Source organism: Cricetulus griseus, chromosome 2 (genome assembly GCF_003668045.3).
Source record: "Cricetulus griseus strain 17A/GY chromosome 2, alternate assembly CriGri-PICRH-1.0, whole genome shotgun sequence".
NCBI classification, from domain to species: domain Eukaryota; kingdom Metazoa; phylum Chordata; class Mammalia; order Rodentia; family Cricetidae; genus Cricetulus; species Cricetulus griseus.
Genome location: NC_048595.1, coordinates 58,008,515 through 58,014,816, shown reverse-complemented (window position 1 = coordinate 58,014,816; position 6,302 = coordinate 58,008,515). Strand labels below are relative to the sequence as shown.

The 6,302-nt window shown below is 38.9% G+C and overlaps 1 pseudogene; it reads right to left on the bottom strand.

Moving 5' to 3' along the window:
* Positions 1-4,503: 4,503 nt before the first annotated feature.
* Positions 4,504-5,611, bottom strand: LOC100762436 (annotated as a pseudogene).
* Between the last annotated feature and the right edge of the window lie 691 nt (positions 5,612-6,302).

The window sequence follows — 6,302 nt, the reverse complement described above, 5'->3', positions numbered from 1 at the left end:
ATTTTATATAGCAGTCATAGTTTCCCTGCCCTGCTCTCCTCATGTCCCCTCCCATACCTCCCTTCTACCCTTCCCCAATCCACTCCTGCTCTGTCTCCATTCTGATGGAGTAAGGCCTCCCTCCCATGGGAATCAACAAAGCATGGCATATCAAGTTGATACAGGGTCAGGCTCCTCCCCCCTGCATCAAGGCTGAACAATGCATCCCACCATAGGGAATAGGTTCCAAAGAGCCAGCTCATCTATCAGGGACAGGTCCTAGTTCCACTGCAGAGGCCCCACAAAAGAACAAACTACACAACTGTCACCCAGATGCAGAAGGCCTAGGTTGGTCCTATACCAGCCTTCTGGAGTTTGTGAGTGCCCCTGAGTGTAGAGGTATCCTGAAGCGATGCTAACCACCCACCAAATGCACCTGGCCTGTCTCCTGAGAGCTAGCACCTAGCTTAAACCATCCTTTGTTGACAAGATACCTTTTGTTCCCCTATGTGAACCTTGTTTGGGAATTTCCCAAGGAAACAAAATCCTGTGCAAAACTTGGTTCAGGAAACTGAGAAAACTGTGGTATCTATGAATGCAGTCTTTGCACAGGGCATTGTCATTTTGGAAGCCTCATTCAAGTTGTTCTAAGATATGGGGATCCTATCTTAGATAAAAATAAAAATAGAGAAAAGTAAAAATGCCATGGATGTAGGGAATGTAGATCATTTGCTCTGGTGTCCTCTGCAGCTTCAATGGCTAAATTCACTCTTAAGTGTTTCTGAGTTTTCTTTTGATTGACCCATGTGAAACCACATCTGTGCCACAATATTCAAGACATGAACTCAGGTCAACTGTATCTGTGGGTTTACCCATCATGGTATCAATGACGCCTTGCTCATATAATCCCCTCCACCTTGTCTTCAACTTGACTCCTGGAGCTTGGCCTAATGCTAGCTGTGGATCTCGGCATCTGCTTCCATTGGTTACTGGATGAAGGCTCTATGAGGACAATTAGGGTAACCCCAATATGATTACAGGGGAAGACCAGTTCAGGCACCTTCTCCACTATTGCTGGGTGTCTTAGCTGGGGTCATCTTTGTGGGCTTCTGGGTGTTTCCCTGGAACGAGGTTTCTCCCTACCCCCATAATGGCTTCTTCTATCAATATATCTCTTTCATAACTCTCCCCCTCCATCCGACCCCCACCTGGGGCATCCTAATCCCTCATGTGGCCATCCCCCAACCTCTTCCCCATACTCCCCACATCCCAGTTTTTTACCCAGGATATCTCATCTATTTCCTCTTTCCGGGGAGATCTATGCATTCCTCTTAGGGTATAGTCAAGCTTTTGTCTAGATATACTTATAAAATGTGATCTTATTAGGATGAATAAATTTTATCTTGACGACTTTTTTAAATTTGACTCTATTTTATAATGAGAATCATTCGTCCAAGCTGGCAAAACCTTGACTTTATGGTAGGGAACCACTAAAAAAATTTAAAACATATAATATATTTTGATCATGTTATAGTACACCTAACTCTACATATCAAATCTTTCAAGGTCTTCCCCATACCACCAACATCAAATTTCACAAGTTATGGGAGTTGCCAATGACTTTTTTTTTTTTACTGGATTGAAGGCCTACTCTATGAGATGGAACCAATACCTGACACTGTAAATGAGGCCAAGAATCTGTGTCTAGATAGGTTATGAGTCTTAGAGCAAACCCACTATTCTTATTCTGAAATAAAATTGTTCTCAATGGCATATTGATATGGCCATCACTCAGTGCATTACAACCATAAGCAAAGAAGCTCTTTCTTGCAGTAAATTTTAATTAACATAGAGACCCACAACTGGAAAATGTGCAGAGAGTGAGAGACTTTGGAGCAATCAGTCCTAATGGGATGTCCTTATCAAACCTCTCCTCTTAATTAGTGCTCAGATATTTATGCAGAAGAGGACACAGAAAGATTGTAAGATGTACATTTCAATATCTTTATAAAAATCATAAGCCTTTAAGTTAACAAACTAATAGTGATATCCATCTGTAGTAACATCACATCCTAAGGCTCAAGGAACATCATGGACCACAGAACAGAAAGGTTGTAAGAGGCAGGGGTGAGGGAGGATACAGTGTCTTCTGGTAATTACAGGGCTGCTGCACTTAGGAACTCATAGCAGCTGTAATTCTATGTGAAAGTCCTGTATACACTCAAACCTGTCAATACTCCTTCAGCCCCAAATAAACACACAAAGACATATTAATTATAAACCTGTTGGCCAATGTCTCGGGCTTCTTATTGGCTAGATATGCCTTAATTATTAACCCATTTCTATAAATATATGTATTTCCACATGGTCTTGGCTTACCAGAGAATGTCCAAACCTGTTACTCCTTTGGTGGCCAAATGGTGTCTCCTTGAGGTCTCTCTCTGCCTACCTTTCCCAGAATTCTTCTCATCTCCTAGTCCCACCTATCTTCTTGCCTCTATTGGCCAAACAGTATTTTATTCATCAACCAATAAGAGAAACATACATACAGAAGGACATCTCCCATCACATTCCAGCATGGAGGGAGTATCACACACTTCAAGCTCTAAAGGCAGGTGAAGGATGTTGAGAAAGTATATATAGTTTACTTTAAGGCTGTGGCACCTGGTAGGTCATTCCTGTCCATCCTGCTGTGCATTGTCCCACATCCAGGAACAAATGGACAGCACAAATTGTACTCAGCAGGTTATAAAAGCAACAAAAAAGAAAAGGACATGAAGTTGGGAGGATGGTAAGAGTTGGAGAGTGAGTCTGGAAGGGAGTTCCGAAAATTGAGGGTAAAGATGATCAAAGTATATAATATGTGATATATATATATCACAAAATTTGATATCATAGATATCAAAGTATATAACTATGTGAAAACATTTGAAAATTAATAAAAATATTATATGAAAACAAACCACTGACTTGAATTTTCATCAACTGAAACTTGTATCTCTTTTAAATTGTCATAAAGCATAAAATAAAATAGAAGTTTTGAATAACTGAGAATTAGTCAATGTATAATATAAAACAAACTTAACTACACAGTTTATTAAGCAGTGAATAGGCCTAATTATTAAGCCTATAAATCCATAAATAATTAAAAATGTAGTCAAAATGCTGACTATAATCCTGTTTTAAAATGATGCCTCAGTTACGCAAATTAATAAACATTAATTCCGCCATGGTTCTTAATTCTGCTATACTTTGATAATGATATATGCAACCAGTGTGCAATTTTATAGAAAACCATAGGTTGTTCTGAGTGACATAGGTGCTTAAATCATGCATCTGTCATCTCTCACTGAGGAAGCATTTTTTGCCAACAGATGAACATAATTACAGAAAACCGTAACTGGTCAAAATACACAGACCAACTGACCACAGGGTGTATAGTCTCAACTGATACACCTATAACATAATCCCTATGCCTGAGGCTCAGAGAACACTATGGAAAATGGGGGATAAAAGATTGTAGAACTAGAAGACCAGGGCATCATCTGTGATATGGCAACTTCTTTTTTTTATTTTTGTCTAAAAGACAATTCACTGTACAAATTTTATTTACAGTTTTGTACACTGTCTTAATATGAATTGGACTGCTTTTCTACTTGATCCATTTGCAACCAAAGCAAAATAAACTAAGTAATACAAAGGGTTAAAGTACAGCATAAAGATACAAAAGTAGACATACTAATTCTAGGTAGGAATGTAATTATGGTGTTACATTTTTATAGTACACAATTATGTTTAGGGATCACACAGACATAGATCACTGATTTGAATGAAATGCATAAATTTGTAGCAAAGCTTTGTAGTTACAAAAAAAATTACCAAAGAATGCAGAAATTTAATGTTTATTCCACCTTTCTGTCATATTCCTGGATCCTTTACCAATGTTACATGAGGAAAAAACAAAAACAAAACAAATAAAAAACTGAAATCAGAATCACTAATTTTATCAAGGAGGGAAGCAAATTAATTAACTCTAGCAGCCATCAGCAAGAGTACAGCAAGGAGAATGCTGGGAAAGGAAATGAGATTGCTACAAAACTGTACTCAGACTCTCACCAGTAAAAAATGCTCCTGCATGGAGTGGAACAGAAATAGGTCTTTTCCTGATAAGGTAGCAGAAATGCAAGTTCTTTTTCAAATACTGTGGAAAGGCAAATGTGTGTATCATGGTAATTCTAACCAGCTGTTACAATGCGGGCCAGGAACACATCTGCGGGTTCTGGGGTGTCAGATACTGTAATTCTTTGATTGGGATAGTGGACACACTAGCAAAAATTGGGGAAGGGTAGGGAAGAAATGAACACAAAGGTACAAGACAAAGGCGAATGAGACTTCTTTTGTATCTTAGCAACATTTAGATGGAATCAAACTTCAGTGCAGTCCACTCTGCATGGACGAGGCTTTGGTTCACCTCCCATTCTCAATGCGTGACACAGTCTCCTGTGAGAATACTCAGTTGTCTTCTTAAACAGCAAACCTATTTTTAGTGGTGGAGCTGCTCTTCGTAGCTGTGTCTGCATGGGACTCATAACCAATCACTGTCTTTGGAGCAAGTCCTAACCTTTCCTTGTATACCTTCCCTATGTGTGTGACTGTGTCGCTGTTTTCACATTCAGTTGTCCATATTGCTATCTTATCATCTTTAGCTCTAACATTAAAAACAGCTCCACATACATCATCACTGTAGTCATCAAAAGATTCTCCAATAAGGCACAACAGTGTCTCTAGCCAAAAGAGATCGAGGTCACTTCATCTCTGCAGTTTATTCAATGTAATTAGCCATCGTCCTCCCCTGATGGGGGAAGTACTTCTGTGTATGTTTATGTTATTGATTGTTGAATAAAGTTCTGCTTGGCCAATGAGGCAGCAAGGAGTCAAAGATGATTCTGGGAAATGTAGTAGAGAAGTGGTGATCCAGGCAGGAAATGACATAGTAGGGAGACTCATATTTAAGCAAGGACAACCAGGAAGTACCCCTTTTCCCCTCCGCTCTTCCTCCAGTGGCACAATGTGATCCACTGGCAAGGAGGGACACCAATGGAAGGTGATATATCTTATGTAATATATAGATTTATGATAATTAAAACTGAGCTAACAGATAAGGAATCCTAGTCATTGGCCAAGCAGCATTTGTACCTAATATAAATTTGTGGATTATTTTGTCCATAAACGAGGTGGGCAGAACTTGGGCAGATGGCAGAGACCACCCACATGGCTTTGGCAGAAAGATTTATCATAACACTCCCTGTTTGTTCTTCTCATCTTCCCAGATAGGTTCAATACCATCCTTAAAAAGTGAGTAGTCACAGCCAGGCATTAAATTACTAGAGAACTGGATATGGTTGTATAAAGCCCCCAAATCTTCAACAGTATCCAACTTAGAGATCAATTGAAGGTTTGCTTGCCAAGTTTTGCTTTTATCATTTTTAAAAAACCAGAGTGCGCACCTGTTCTGTAGAGGGTGTTTGATATAGTGCTCTGGGTTGGCAACCTGCTGATTAGATTCTGTTTTTTCCTCTTCAGCAGGTGGGGGATTAGTAGTATGGGTGGTTTCCGGTTCCACAGCCGCCATCTTAGATGGATCGCGATATAGTGACTTCTTTATAAGGCTGGAAAGCTGCACCCATGGCAACCCAACAATATGGCTGGCTAGACAAAGCCTGAACTTGAAAAATGACACCAGTTGACATGGTAGTGTGGATGAGGAAATGTCACAAAGCCCTACTCCTGGGAAGGCAGCTACCTACAGGCAATTAATTAATGGCTACTGAGAAAGAGAGAATCAATATTCTCCAGGAACAAGTCTCCTGATCGGTTATCTAATCTCAAGTGGTCAGTTCTAAACACATATACATACAAGCAAAAACCAGAGGAACTCAGAAGGATATATATATATATATATATATATATATATATATATATATATTCAAGAATAAATAGCAATGAAATTTAAAGGGAGTAAAGAGGACAGCAGAGTGTTGAAGTTATGAAAAGTGTGATTTAAATCAGTACTGATATAAGAAATTCACTAAAATGTATAATATATTAATCTATGTATACATCCTACAACTTAGTTGAATGTAATGTTTTTAGTCACTGGATATATAACAGAAGGTAAAACAAATTTCCTACTTTAATGTAACTTTCATTCTAGATGGGAAGATGATACTTCAGTGGATATTAATGGAATGCTCAGTGTGTTGCACACTGGTAGGCTCTGAAAACACAAACATGCATAGGAATAAAAAGCAATTATCTAGTAA